Raw genomic sequence first — 17,603 nt, forward strand, 5'->3', positions numbered from 1 at the left:
TTATTATTATTATTATTATTATTATTATTATTATTATTATTATTATTATTATCATTATTATTATTATTATTACTACTACTTTTACCATTAGGATTATTATTACACCTAAACTAGTATTATAATTATCGTTAGCAGAAAAATTATTAGTTATTATAATTATCAGTATTATTATTATCAAATATTATTTTTAAGTATTATAATCACTATTATTGTTTTTATTGTAAAAATAACCCAACTTTTTATTTAGTATTATTATTATTTCTACCAAACAAATATTAAGTTATATGTATTATATTTATTATATATATCAATTATCAATAAATTAGTTAATTAAAGTAATTTAATAAGTATTTGATATATTAATATTAAGAATTTACTTAAGTTAAAAATAGATATTAATTATTTATTAACAAGATAGAAAATGAAAATATAAAACATATTACTAAAATTAATATATAAACTTATTGGATTACGATTATATGTGTTAATATATATACTTGATATAGGTTTGTGAATCTGAGACCAACCCTACATTGTTCAGTATCGTCGTATGAATATTTTTACTACAAAATATCGTATTGTGAGTTCATTTGATTCCCTTTTACTCCTTACATTTTTGGGACTGAGAATCATCGCTGTTTTTACAACTGCTTTATTAAATGCTTTTGAAATATATTTTTGAACTGCGAATACATGAAATGCTTTTATAAATGTTTGACGAGATATATACAAGCAAAACATTCCTCGAATGAATTATGTGAACATGATAATTGCCACCATTGAATTATGTGGACATGATAATTGCCACCATTGAATTATTTGGACGTGATAATTACCACCAAATGATGAATATATTTTTCCCCTGATTATTATTGCTTGGTAACCTAAGAATTAGAATCGGGTATGGCCCTAATTCACGCGAATCCTAAAGGTAGCTACCGGGTTTGACACCCCCACCCAGAATGTTCACTAGACGGAAGAGCTAGTGGGCGTGGTGTTTAGTACTTCGAAGTTTATATATTATACAGACGTGAAGTTCTGTTTTGGGGATATTATTTATGCGCATTATATGTTAAGGTCGGTTACCAAGCCAAGCTATGAAAGCAAAGTGAATGTTATGTATTGAGAGAATGATTTTATACACAGGTTATGTGTATGTTATTTTTGTGCACGAGATATGTGTACGGTTACAAAGATTTATGAAAGATAATTTCGTACACGAGAAAGGTGTATTGTATTTAAAAGATATCGCATGTACATTACAGGTGGGTGTAGGATTCGGGCCCATTTGTACCATGCAAGATTTAAATCTTGTGGTCTATCAAAATGATGAATTTTATTGTTTTATGATAAACCTATGAACTCACCAACCTTTTGGTTGACACTTGAAAGCATGTTTATTCTCAGGTATGAAAGAAATCTTCTGATGTACATTTGCTCATAATACATGGAGTCGTTCATGGCATATAGAGGTCCGTTCATCGCAATGGTATCAGATGTTATTGTATTCGTTCAGGAAGATTTTGGACGGGGTATGACTTGTGGTATCAGAGCGGTGGTCTTAGCGAACCAGGTCTTGCATTAGTGTGTCTAACAGGTAGTTGTTAGGATGCATTAATGAGTCTGGACTTCGACCTAGTAGTTGTTAAGATATATTAATAAGTCTGAACTTGAACCTGGTTTGCATATCAAAAGTTTTGCTTACCATTCTTTGTCGAAAAATATCTATCTATCATTTTCAGTCTCGACACGTCTTATTGTAATTATTGCATAGATGGTGTACTGAAAAATGCATATCACATCACATTGGATCTTGTCTGACACGTTTTCTTAATTCCTTCCGTAATCTACGGGATCTTCTGTACTATATAAAGGTATTCTATGTAGATAGAATATCATCCTATATTCGAGAATCATTTCATATCGAAAAATCCTTTATCTAACCATGCAAGATGAATTCTGCAACCAGTTCAAATTCCTCGAATTTCGATATGGATTCCCAGTCGAGCTTCGAAAGTAGTGTAACCTGAATGGGTCAATCAATTAGCCATCATAAATTCAGGATGAATTGAGAATGGGTACAAAGTAAACTTAATTAATGGAGATGTGAAGAAGTGATCCCTCCCACCAACCATATTGCCTTATTGGCAAACAACCCGAAGCACTTACCGGCAAACCTATTCGAACCATCATTTTCACTCTCACTGCCAAGATATCTCGCAACGATTACATAATATCTACAATTCTAAACCTAATTCATCCACTTGTTCAAACAGCCAATCATCCCGGCGTAATAGAAGAAGTCAACGAGCTTCGCGCTCGAGTAATCAATTTAGAAAATGTGGTGCAAAACCTACCAGCTTCAGCAACAATACCGGCAAAACAAGTACCACCAACAACAACATCCGGATTACACGCCTCAACATCACAATCTGTATCTTGAACATCAACATCATATACACCATAGATACCAAGGAGTACCAACAACAATGAACGATGAAGTATTGATCCATAACTTCATTGAAGAAATATTCTGCGAAGAATATGTGGTTCCTAATAATTAACGATGAAGTATTGATCCATAACTTCATTGAAGAAATATTCTGCGAAGAATATGTGGTTCCTAATAATTAACGATGAAGTATTGATCCATAACTTCATTAATATTCTGCGAAGAATATGTGGTTCCTAATAGTTTTAGAGATTACTTATTCTAGCTCAAACCGAAAATCATATAAGTTTAATATCATATTAACTCATTAAATCCATGATTAAATCTGAAGAAAATATATATGTATATATATTTTCATAAAGATTGTAATTAAAAGTTCTTTTGTACCAACTGTTAATGGCGAAAATATTTTAACGGGTAGGTAATACCCGAGGAATATTTAGATTCACATTAATAAGTTACACTGTACATTCTTCAAATCCGATTCAACAGTCATCTACTATCCTACTTACAACCACAGATATACGTATCCGTTTACCAAAGAATAACCATTTTCATTCAAATTTAATTTCATAATCGGATTTTGACCGATCAAAATCCAAGTCAAGATTTAACAGAAGACATCACTTTTAGATTCCTACATCTTTCAAAGCCATACTTTGAATTCAAAACTGTGCCAGATCCATTGGCGTGTTATTACCGAAAATAACTTTACAATACCTTTTCAAAATTAGCCAATTTTGTCACAGTTCCAGCAAATCAACTTCGACTTTCATTCGGATTAGCCTTATTATAACTTTGATATATATAAGTTTTCCACTTGATTTCATCCTAAACAATCATTCGTATCTTGACGATTACCATCAGCGTTTAATCATCTAAAAACACAATTCTCTTAAAACCACCTTGGATTGATAACAGATGATTCAGATATGGTAGCATTAAATGCAGAGGAAACAACAAAATTATAGATGGTCTAAATGGCCAAGAGTTTGATGATAAAGAATGGAGTGTTAGGAACGCTCGATAGAAAATTTGGTACTGAAAAATGGATTGAGCTAACCTTGAAGGAGACCACGGTAAAATACAAGGACCATACCATGTATACAAAGAATCCAGGTAATTTTGGATCCGATGAAACCTTCAACAAATACCTTGCTCCGAAGTCATGTTAGAATCTTACGGAAAATCTTTCTTCATCAACCATCGAACTTTGAAATTCCAAAATATCATCATAAATATCTTCGATATTTCTGAGGATATTTTCATAAATATTCTTGTCCGAAATTATCTACCTCTTCGTTCTTTCTGTATTCCATTATATGGAAACTTTGTAAAATCTAAGTATAAATTATGAATGAATTCTGGAGAAGTTTAGGGAATTGAAGCATGAGTTAGTATAATATAGTGGCGCTTGGCCAATGTGATTATATTACAGTAAGTCATGCTGGAAGTTCTAATGAAACATGATGATTCACAGATCAAAACGTCATCATGTGCCATGTTACACAACTCTTTCATTCTACTTAACCTCTGAATATATCAAGAAAATATATTCTTGATAGTTCTATCTTTTCCGTGAATTCTGGTAATTTAGCAAATCAGAATCGTGCTATTACCTTTCTTTTCTGTTTAATATATTATGATCATTCGAAACTTCATACCTACGAATCCTGGATAATTATTCGCTTGACTTGAAGTCGGAAAGAGAAAACAAGAGCATGGAGCTCCGAAACATAACAAGAAATATAAAGCCGACCACAAACACAAAAATTACAAACCGTGTATATCAATGCGAATAGTAACATAAAGACATGGGAGTATGATAAATACAATAACCCCAATAGTGAAGTAGAAGTAAACAGATTGTAGTAGATGAAATAAGAGAATGATCGATATGAAAGTCAGGAATATATCCAGAATTAAAACTGAATGAAGCATATTGACTGTTGATTTGAAAGTATGAATTAAAATATAGAAAATGGGAGTGGTGGGAAGTAATGAAACGGGAGAAGTTCAATTATAGTGAAAATACTAGACAAAGTAATCGAGATAGATGATCACATTTAATTATAGAGATCTTAATTTCCATAAAATCAAATCTTATAGATTTCCAAGATTTTCTTTTAAATCCCTTGAATTCCGGAAATTGACCATGACTACATCGGAAGTTAAGACGAATTTCTATTTCTTTATCTCAATCTTTTGTAACGGCTTCACTCGTACGCTTCACATAATCGAATAGTTTTATCTATATTATCCAATAATGATAAAACTCTATTTATCAACTCATATTCGTCATGAAAACATTTTTATTGTTAGCCATGACGGCCACACTCAAATTTCGGGACGAAATTTCTTTAACGGGTAGGTACTGTGACGACCCAGAAATTTCTGACCAAATTTAAACTTGATCTTAATATTATTTCGACACGATAAGAAAAGTCTGTAAAGCTGAGTCTCAAAAATTTTGGAATAGATTACATGAATGCATTTAACCTTCGACTGTTCCCGACGATTCACGGACAATTGTTTATAAATAAATATGTGAACAATATATATACGTATATATATATATATATATATATATATATATATATATATATATATATATATATATATTATATATATATATATATGTATATATATATATTATATATATATATGTATATATATATATATATATATGTATGTATGTATGTATGTATATATATATATATATATATATATATATATATATATATATATATATATATATGATTTTTGTACATAACTAAAATACTATGTTTATTGAAATAAATATTCGAATATGTGGTATGAATGTTACATAGTTATTAAAATGTAATGTTAATATATTTATATGTAATTACAAGTTAAGATTATAATTGCTATGTTAATATTATTATCATTATTTTATCATAATATTTTTATCATTTATATTATTATATAAAGTATATATATATATATATATATATATATATATATATATATATATATATATATATATATATATATATATATATATATATATATATATATATATATATATATATATATATATATATATATATATATAATTCGATAAGTATAAGTTGATATGATGTTAGTATTATTATTATCATTAATAAAAATAATAAATTTATAACTAATAATATAAATGGTACCAATAATAATATTAATATTGTTATTATTATTAACATCATTAGTTATATTAGGAATTAATACAATCTATTATTATTATAAATAATAATATAATTATTATCATTTTTATGATTAATATTATCATTATTATTTATAATTATTATTCATATAATTATTACTAATATAATTTTTTTATTAATAATATTAATTATATAAATTATATTATTAAATATCGTACAAATTTGTTATATGTATCTATCTTACTGCATCTAATTGATTCCAATATCTAGTTCAAGTACCAATCACGATTTTCATAACAGAAGAAGTCGAAATCTGTTAGGGGTCATTCTCCACTTTATTTATTTTTATTTATTAATTTTTTTTTGTCTGCACTTCCTTGACTCAATTAGACTGTCGAATTCATGAACCATTATTAATCGATTAGCTTGTGTTCAGAATAAATAAAAACAACACAAACAACCAAATTAATGTCTGCATTACTATTAATCACTGTAACTAATTGAATATGATTGATTACTTTCTGTTACCAGTTCCTTTCAATTTGAAAGTTAGAATCATTAATATGTTATTATTATTTAATTAAATTATAGTACAATATAAACATATGTATGTATATATATATAAGATATATGAATATATGAATTGAAAAACACCCATTTAATTACCAACTTTCACTCTTGTTATTCACTTCTTCTGTCTCTCAATCGATCAAGTATCAACCCAACACCATGATCACTTTAACTCTTTCTTACTTCTTCTTCTTGACAACCACACGTCACTCTTCAACCACCATCATGTTAATGCTACTGCACCTTTTAAATATTGTTTCTGTCGAAGTCAAACAACCACGATCATCTTCAGCTTCATTTCATTTTAAACCCACGAAAATCACCACTCAAAAACCATCCAACGAAACCCACAGCTGCACTATTCTATTTTACTCCATATTCATCATCATCGTTGCTTTTGTTTCTGTTTCCTGTTGCAAACCGAACTATCGAAAACCAACCCAATCTCCACTCCACCTTGTGCTATCAAACAAATACAACCTACAATCCCCGAAACCCTCACCACTATAAACTTATATTTTTGATTCACGTGCTGCTGCAACCGAGAACATAAATTACACCACCATCGACTATAAATAACTCCATAGCTCAATCAAAACCCTCACATAAACGCTTGACGACTGCAGCTGCTATCTGTCTTATTTTTTTTCTTCGGCTTTAGTTCGGTTTAAACTATTATCAAAACACAACACAAAAACTGCTATTACGCGTCCTACTTCAGTTTGCAGCTTGTGAAGCTTAGTAATGTCTTTTTTCCTATCTTCCAAACTTTCACATCGAATAAATATAAATATCAAGCTGATATTAAAAGCGTAATAAAGGCAAGAATGGTGCTCTTTCTTTTATTTTGTGGCCGACACCTTTATACAAAAGATAACTCCACTTGAATTTTTTAATTGAGGCATAAAATAATAAAGAACCGCATGATCTTGTTTCAGTTCAACTTGTACTATCATTCAAAGATTCCTTTGCCAAAACTTTCCCACTTGCCACCAAAAGTTTGGTCTTCTAAGACAACCTACTGCATTTTTTTTCATCGATATATGATATATTTTTTTTCTTCAACCCCTTTAGTTATCTAAGGCTCAACAAGTGATTATTATAGGCCCAAATATTAAATTCTGACCCAACTAGGATAGCAGCTATTATGCTCGAGCAACTACTTGAACAACCTACGTTGTTGCTTCGATTACCAAACCCAGAAACCCAAAACCCATGATCGAGGGAGCTGAATAAATGATGCATTTTATGATGATATAATGTTAAACGAATGATGATGATGATGATGATGATGATGATGATGATGATGATGATGATGATGAGGGTTGTTAATGATGAATGATATGGATAATGGTTGCAAAGATTATGATGATAACTAAGTAGTAATAATCAAGATAATAAGTATGATGGTATTGATAATGAAGATGAGGAATAATATTTATGATTTTATGTGGGTATGAAATTGATAAATGATGATGATGGTTAACTGCTATTAGGCTTATGATGATCATGGTAATTAATATGAGATGATGATAATTAAAAATCAAAACCCAGCTGAGACTTTTGTTAAGAATGAATCATAAATTGGTGAGTGTATTACTTGATGAGGAGATGTGGTTTAAAGAAGAATTAAATGGATTGATATACAGCTTATATTTTATTTTTTAGAGTGAAAGCAGAAATGATTCTTCAGCCGATTGGTTAGGAAGTGTTGGGGTTTAGTGAGAGGTCTCGGGTTCGAGCCCCGGGTGTGGGATTATATTTTTTCTTAAGGGAAAAGAAGACAGACAGTTATGTTAGTTTAAGTAAACTTGGTGTATCCATTAAATCAGAGATGGAGTGATAGAGGAATGGTTAAAGGCGTTATCGGGTTAGCGGGACGTCGCGGGTTCAAACCCTGACTTGGGCATTTTTTAGGACTACTTCTTTGAGGTAGTTTACTTATTACTTATTATTATTATCATTATTGTTATTATCATTAACATTAAAAATTAACATTATAACTAAAATTATTACTATCATTAGAATTATTATTATTTTTATCATTATCAATATTATTATAAGAATTAACACCTTACTTATCATTATAATTATTATTATTATTAGAATTATTATTATTATTATTATTATTATTATTATTATTATTATTATTATTATTACTATTATTATTACTACTTCTTTTACCATTAGGATTATTATTACACCTAAACTAGTATTATAATTATCGTTAGCAGAAAAATTATTAGTTATTATAATTATCAGTATTATTATTATCAAATATTATTTTTAAGTATTATTATCACTATTATTGTTTTTATTGTAAAAATAATACAACTTTTTAGTTAGTATTATTATTATTATTACTACCAAACAAATATTAAATTATATGTATTATATTTATTATATATATCAATTATCAATAAATTATTTTATTAAAGTAATTTAATAAGTATTTGATATATTAATATTAAGAATTTACTTAAGTTAAAAATAGATATTAATTATTTATTAACAAGATAGAAAATGAAAATATAAAACATATTACTAAAATTAATATATAAACTTATTTGATTACGATTATATGTGTTAATATATATACTTGATATAGGTTCGTGAATTCGAGACCAACCCGGCATTATTCAGTATCGTCGTATGAATATTTTTACTACAAAATATCGTATTGTGAGTTCATTTGATCCCCTTTTACTCCTTACATTTTTGGGACTGGGAATACATGCGCTGTTTTAACAGCTGCTTTATTAAATGCTTTTGAAATATATTTTTGAACTGCGAATACATGAAATGCTTTTATAAATGTTTGACGAGATAGACACAAGCAAAACATTCCTCGAATGAATTATGTGGACATGATAATTGCCACCATTGAATTATGTCGACATGATAATTGCCACCATTGAATTATGTGGACGTGATAATTTCCACCAAATGATGAATATATTTTTCCCTTAATTATTATTGCTTGGTAACCTAAGAATTTGAATCGGGTATGACCCTAATTCACGCGAATCCTAAAGGTAGCTACCGGGTTTGACACCCCACCCAGAATGTTCACTAGACGGAAGAGCTAGTGGGCGTGGTGTTTAGTACTTCGAAGTTTATATATTATACAGACGAGAGGTTCTGTTTTGGGGATATTATTTATGCGCATTATATATTAAGGTCGGTTACCAATCCAAGCTATGAAAGCAAAGTGAATGTTATGTATCGAGAGAATGATTTTATACACATGTTATGTGTATGTTATTTTTGTGCACGAGATATGTGTACAGTTACTAAGATTTATGAAAGATAATTTCGTACACGAGAAAGGTGTACTGTATTTAAAAGATATCGCATGTACATTACAGGTGGGTATAGGATTCGGGCCCATTTGTACCATGCAAGATTTATATCTTATGGTGTATCAAAATGATGAAATTTATCGTTTTATGATAAACCTATGAACTTACCAACCTTTTGGTTGACACTTGAAAGCATGTTTATTCTCAGGTATGAAAAAAATCTTCCGCTGTGCATTTGCTCATATTACAAGGAGTCGTTCATGGCATATAGAGGTTCATTCATCGCAATGATACCAGATGTTATTGTATTCGTTCAGGAAGATTTTGGACGGGGTATGACATATTTCGTCAAACATTTATAAAAGTGCATGTATTCTCAGTCCCAAAAATATATATTGCAAAAGCATTTAAAAAGGGAGCAAATGAAACTCACTATATTGTATTTTGTAATAAAAATACATATGACGGCATTGACCAAAAGTAGGGTTGGCCTCGGATTCACGAACATATATCATTTATATATATATTAACACAAATAATGGTAATCGAACAAATTTATGTATTATTAGTGAATTAATTGTTATTTTAATTATGTTTTTCATTTATAACCTAATTAATTATATTTATTAATATTTATTATAAAAATATTAATATAGTTATGTTTTATGTCATAAATATATTTTTATATAGAAAATCTTTATTTGATATATTAATAATACTAATAATAAAATGATAAAAATAATAATAATAATCATAATATATATATATATATATATATATATATATATATATATATATATAGATATATATATATATATATATATATATATATATATATATATATATATATATACATATCTTTATTATTCATAAGCTTCGTATATACATACACATGTACATGTACGCATACATGCATGAGATCGATAAGTTACTTATTCTAACCAAATTTAAATACGTTTTAACTGAGTTGTAATACTTAACATGTTTATATATAAAATTATATATTATAAATAATCAAAATCAAAAAGTTTAATGTATAAATTATACATTTGGTAAAACGAATGAGAAAAGCGAGTGTTCGATAGGTTTCGAGCTCGGCAATAGAAATGATAGAAACGATCGAACAACAAAAGCCTTAACCGATTAGAAGTGGTTTAGTTTGGTTCGTCATAGATAGTAGTCCAAGTGATCCAGTCCAACATGAGCTATTTCAAGGGCCCAGGTTTAAGTGATAAATGGCCCAACAAGGCAGCCCAACTTATCATGATCCAAGAAGAAAATTAAGAAGTCAGAATAAAATAAAATAAAAGAGTGTACGCAGGTTATAGCAGCTGCTAGGGCTAGGGTGTTCGATCAACAGGAAAAAAAAAAGAAAACAGCGAGTAGACACGTAGGGAAATCACATGATGATTTTTGTGGTCTTCGGTTCATTATCATCATTATCAATTCCGTTTATCATCATTAATATAATCATCATGATTATCATCTTGTATCTCTAAATCCCATCCGAACTATCATTGATTAACATCTCTGTTATTACCATCAGGTTATCATGATCTTTATTATCATAATCCCATCATCCTTATTATCTTTATCAATCCTAATTATCATCATAATCTAATTATTATTATAATCATCATCGTCCACCGGTCATCTCATATCATCATCATCGTGATTATTATTGTACCACCTTCATCATTCGCTAACATAACCTATTCATCATAGTCCATCATCTTCTATCATTCATTAACGTATTACGGTTACAATTGGAGGAATAGGGTCCACGTTCAAGTGGTATTTGTTTTAATAGCTGTCGTCGAAAAGAAAATGAAAAGGAACGTATATTAAGACTTAAAGCAATTATTTAGAATTAGGAACACAAGTTGCATAAGTTAGGATAATTAAAGTGGGGTAATCCTTGTTTAAAGCTTGTCGACCAACAATATATGCATAATGGCATCAACTTTTTTTTCTTGCTTTAATTCAATATTAATTCGATAGTATTTATTTATATATTGATTGTTGTTTGACTGTAAACAAGCAGAAACACCACAGAAACCCTTGTCATTTTAGACGCACACCGTAGCAGAAATTAGTTGCAATAGATGGTGTTTTCGGTGGTTGTCTTGGTCGGTTGAAACATTAACAAGAGCAAGGGTGCAACAGGCTGTGGGCTGTAGCATTTTAACCAAAATAACAGGAAACAAGAGTGAGTTCGTGGTGTTTTGGGTTCGATTTAAAACAGCAAAATAAGGTACTGCTGTAACAGTAGTGAAATGATGGTGAAGTTGGTGATAGGGTGGTTGTAGGATGATTTCAACGATACAACCTGTCAATTTAGGTAGTTTGTTGGCCTTTGTCGACAACAGAAACAAAGAAAAATGGAGTGTGATTATTGATCTTGGTTCATGAAGAAGAAAACAACAAGAAGAGAGAGAGAGAGAGAGAGAGAGAGAGAGAGAGAGAGAGAGAGAGAGAGAGAGAGAAGCTATTGGGATTGTGGCAGCTGGCTGTTTGGGTGATCTTAGGATGATGTTTGATGTGAACAATATGTAAGAAATCAAAAGGTGTGGTGATGATTAACGATTAGTAACAGAAACAGTAACGTTAGCAGGTAAACGGGTTTACATGGTGGTGGTGAAACTTGGTGATTGTTCTCGGTGGTTTGAGGTGGTGGAGTGTGATCAATTTAAGGGTTAATTGAGAGTTTGTGTTTTGAATGATCATAAAATGAATTTGAATGATCTCAGATGATTGATTTATGGGTTAGTGATGAGTGATTGGGGTAGACAAGAATATTACACGGAAGTAGGAAACAAATACAAAAAAACAACAATTTGATGTTGATCAGTAACAGATTTTGTATGTATATGAAGTTTAATTCGACTGATTGTCAATCATATAGACAAATTGAACAGAACAGAAAGCGATATGAAACAGATTTTTGTAGTAACTGTGTTTAATTTATATTAAATAAATATTAATAATAAATGTATTAATATTAATAATAGTACTAATAATAATTATTTTAATAATAATAAAAATAAAAATCCATAATAATAAAAGATATGTAAAAATGATAATAATAATATATTGTATTACTTTTGAAAAAAAAATATAATAATAATGATAACTATAGCTATACTAATGATTTTTGATGTTAATGGTAATAATAATTATAACAGTAATAATAATAATAATAATAATAATAATAATAATAATAATAATAATAATAATAATAATAATAATAATAATAATAATAATAGTAATAATAATATAAAAATAATAATAACAATCATAATAAGATAACAATACACCTGTATCAAAATTCCTATCTATATATTTATAATAATAGTTTTCATTTCATCGCACATTATTTTACATATTTATTTCCAGCAATTAAATCATATATAATTTCCAATAATATTTCAAATTATTATATATACATTTATATATATGTACCTATTTACAAATAGTGGTTCTTGAATCGTCGGGAATAGTCGAAGTTAAATGAATGCAAGAAAATAGTTCAAAAATTTTGAGACTCTACATTACATACTTTGCTTATCGTGACGAAGTCATTTAACGATAAAGTTTAAATTTGGTCAGAAATTTCCGGGTCATCACATTTTCACCAAATGTAACATTTATTAGTTCTTCAAAACATCCTCTTCTCTTGTTGCCTTTGACATGTTGGAATATCCAAGAGATATTCCTTCATCAGCTTTGGAATCAAATTTGCCTAGCTGGTCCCTATTGTTCAGTATCAAATAGAGAGTGCCAAATACATGTAGAAATTCCAATGGAGGATCTTCTTCCCTTGAGAACTTTATAAGCAGTATTTTGATATCTCTTCACATTAGCTGATGTCTATGTAGAAATTCCTCTTGTTTGTTAGTTGGCTTATGCTGAGTAGCTTATGTTGAAGCCCGACTACATATGCTACATTTGTGAATGTAACGTTTCCATTTGTTAAAGTACCAAAACCCTTAGTGTAACCACGTGAATTATCTCGATATGTAACAACTGGACCATCTTTCTCTTGATAGTACATCAGTAGGGACTTACATTCGGCCATATGTCTTGAACAACCACTATCAAGATACCAGAATTGCTTTCTTTGAATGCCCTACTGATATTGCTCCAAACGAACATATATTTAGTCACAATATCGTTCCAAAATGTAATGTTTTTAATTGTAATTTCCTTATTTTTAGTTGTAATTGTTTAAATAAATAAGTCCGAAGACGAAAGACGAAGATCGCTCAAAAATGAAGATTTAAAGTCGAAAACGAAGATTTAAAAGGCAAAAATGTAAAAAATGCTCAAACGTACAAGTTACACTCCAAGTGGTTTAAATTATCGAAGAAAAATGTCTAAAGATTGACAAGAATGCAAGTCGCTGAACGCAAATTACACGATATTAAATTGTACGAAAAGACGTTCGAGAAACCGGGACTGACACATAAACCGGGCGTAAATGTACGAGACATCGGAGCCAAAATTATGAGTCAACTATGCACAAGAATATAATATAATATTTAAATAATTATATAAATTATTTATATATTATATATATTTTTATAATATGTCGACAAATAAAAATCCAAAAAATTGTGTGCTGGATCTGGCGGCCATGCGATCGCATGGGAAATAGGTATAAAACCCATGCGATCGCATGGGTTACTGTAGCAGGCCACATATCTATAAAAAGCCAGTTTGCTCGAGCTTTATATACATCAGTTTTCATTTCTCTTCTGTAATATTCATAATATATATTTATAATTTTAATTTTAATTTAAGTTTATTTTAATAATAAAGTTATTGTAACGTTTAATTTACGGGTTTTAAGTCAAAGTTCTGTCCGTGTACCGCTACGCTAATAATATCGCTTTTTACCGTTCCAACTCACTGTAAGTCTCCACGTCCCAACTTTATTTTCGCGTATCGTTATTATCGTTATTATCGTTGTTATTACTATTGTTATTATTATTATTATTATTATTATTATTGTTATTATTATTATTGTTATCGTAATATTTATTATTATCGTCGTTATTATTGTTATTTATTTATTATTGTTATTATGTCCATTTTATATAATTTATATTTTTACGCCGTTATAATGTCCAACTAAATATCCATAGTGGTAACTAAAATGTAGAACCTCTGGACAAATGGATTGAACCATATTATAATATTATGATGTAACTTTGTCTATTTTTAATATTAAGTTTAATCACCGACCCATTGTTATATAATTTAATATTTTCACCCTTATCACATAATTTATTAAAATTGATAAACGAAAGTGCATTAAATTGACAAAAATTATGCTTCAACACCTCGGTGATCTAGACGGACATATGGACAAATTATTGACAACAATTTAGAAGTGTGATTCGATGGTTTGGGTAATATTATAGCTTATATAATCGTGTAATTATAAAAAGGGTAAGACCGTTATAATTTTGGTTTTAACGAAAGTAAAAACTGGATTAAATCTTAATTTAAATAATCGGGGTATAATTTAATTCGCTAAAACGAGATCGAAACGAAAGTTAGATTTAATTTTAGTTAGTTAAATCTTTATAAATAGGAAGATAAAATATAAGGATATATATTAAAACATCATAACCGGACTTAAAAACAATCCATAAATCCAGAGGGGACATATTTTAGTAGCCACTACTTTACCTTATTTTAAATCTCTTCAATTTCACTTTTTACCATATAGTAAATTTTAATTACTTTTTACTATTTTGCTATATTGCCATGAAAAACCTTATTTCTTCTATTTTGTCAAATTAGTTAAATTGTATTTTTATTGTCGTTAATTTAGTTATTTCATTTTAGTTAAATTTAAATTCCGTTCAATTAAATAGTAAACCCTGATCCAAAATCCCCCTTTTAATAGATTAACTTTTAGCGATTAAAACCTTGAAAACTCCATTTCCCTGTGGAACGAACCGGATTTACCAAATAAACTATTACTATACGGATAGGACAAAGTTGCCTATATGTGTGAAATCAATCCGAAATCATAAGAACACCATATAATCACAACCAATTCGTGTAATAAATTCATTCTAAATTCGATCAAAATAATAGGACACGATCTTCACGTCACCAACTTTTTGGCGCCGCTGCCGGGGAAGTTGGCAGTTAAATAAATAGATAATTTTTCTGATTCGTAGTAATAGTTGGATTTGTACGTGGACTGGGTTATTGGAGCCAAACAGTACTCAATTATATTGAGACCAAACGAATCCTGCCCCTCTGCTGCATCTTTTGGCTATTCGAAACGTGGGCAAAATCAGAAGAAACATCTGTTTGTTTAAAGGTTTTTATCATTGTTTTTATGTTATTCGATCCTTTCATGAAAATTCATTTTCAAGAAAGTTCAATGTTCATACACTTAGCGAATAAATCCTTCAAGATTACATACAATTTTGTAATTGTATGACCCGTTCAGGAAATCCAAAACTCGTTGCACTTAATCCAGAACCTGAAAGAAACTTAAACAAAAGATTAAAACAAGAAAAACAAAAAAAATTAGGTAGTACTAGTCAACCGAAAACACTGAAAAACAACAAAAAAGAAAAACAAGTAGGAAATATTAGTGGTCAACCAGAAATCAAAACTGAACCTGAAACCATCGTCATTAAAGAAGAAATGGCTGAAGTAACACCTGATCCAAATGACCTACCAATGTGCAATACCCGACAAACTGTTCCCCCTCTCGCTCTTGCACCTATAAGAAGACCTGAAATTGAGGCTGAAAATTGGGAAGTCAAGGGGTAGTTTATGCACATGGTTCATGAAAACCAATTCGACGAAAGACTTAATAACAATCTGATAGAACATTTAGAAGCTTTTGAAGATTTATGTGAACTGTACAAAAACAAAGATGTTTCTTCAGATGCATTTAAGTTAAAAACTTTTCCGTACTCGTTAACCGGAGACGCAAAAGCATGGTTGAAAGCATCAAAACCTGATTATATTACGACTTTTAATGAATTAAGAGAAAAATTCATTACCCGATTTTTTCCACCGGCAAAAGCCGAAAGACTTAGAACTGAAATCACCACTTTTAAACAAAAGGCGGATGAAACTCTTTATGATGCATGGGAAAGATTAAAAAGAATGTTACGAAATTGTCCGCAACACGGATTGCAAAAAGGGCAAATAGTTCAAACTTTTTATCGTGGTATTGATGAACATACTCGTGGTATATTAGATTCCTCTGCTGGAGGAGTATTTATGTACAAACCACCAAATCAAGCGTATGACATGTTAGAAGACATGTCAGTTCATACTTTTGAATGGACACCATCTAGAGATCAACTACCTAGAAGGACGATGGCAAGCCTTGAAGAAAATGAAGACAACAACACAACCATAGCTTCACTGTCGAATCAATTCAAAAAGTTTGGAAGAGAAATAGAGAAACTAAATTCAACAGTTTTAGCATTACAAGTAAGATGTGAAATCTGTGGATAACCACATTTCACAAAAGATTGTGATATCAATGATCGGCCAATGAACTCAGTAGCACAAGTTAATTTTATGGCCAATCAAAGACAAGGAAATTTTCAAGGAGGAAATTCTAATTATCAACCTGTAAACCCAGGATATCAAAACCCGAAGAATTTTGCTTTTCAAAGAAATGGACCACCTGGATTTCTCAATAGAAACCAACCTCCATTTCCACCTCAACAAAATTTTCAACAACAACCGTTACCTCAATTACCATATCAACAACAAAATCATAACACGCAACCAGTAGAGAAGAAATCTAACTTTGAAGAAGTTATGATGAATTTTGTCAAAAGTCAAATAGAAATGAATGAGCAAGTGAAGAGACAATTACATCAATCCCAAACGAAAAATGAGCAAGTCCAAAGGAATCATTAAGCGTCAATTCAAAACCTTGAAAGAGATATGGGAAGAATATCTCAATTGCTTGCTAAAAGGCAATCGGGAACTTTACCATCCAACACGCAACCAAACCCAAAGGGTAAGGAAACTCAAAATTCAAGTAATATTTCGCAAGTTAATTCTATCACTACGCGAACTGGGTTAACCATTAACCCAGAGATTCTAAAGCCTCTCACT

At 29.7% G+C, this 17,603-nt stretch overlaps 1 non-coding gene across 1 annotated transcript; it reads right to left on the bottom strand.

The window, feature by feature from the left end:
* Nucleotides 1-16,553: 16,553 nt before the first annotated feature.
* On the bottom strand, nucleotides 16,554-16,660 carry LOC139895503 (small nucleolar RNA R71). Its single transcript, XR_011775940.1, has one exon. It is a non-coding gene; the product is annotated as a small nucleolar RNA R71 (small nucleolar RNA).
* Between the last annotated feature and the right edge of the window lie 943 nt (nucleotides 16,661-17,603).

The sequence above is a fragment of the Rutidosis leptorrhynchoides genome, chromosome 2, assembly GCF_046630445.1.
Source record: "Rutidosis leptorrhynchoides isolate AG116_Rl617_1_P2 chromosome 2, CSIRO_AGI_Rlap_v1, whole genome shotgun sequence".
Lineage (NCBI taxonomy): Eukaryota > Viridiplantae > Streptophyta > Magnoliopsida > Asterales > Asteraceae > Rutidosis > Rutidosis leptorrhynchoides.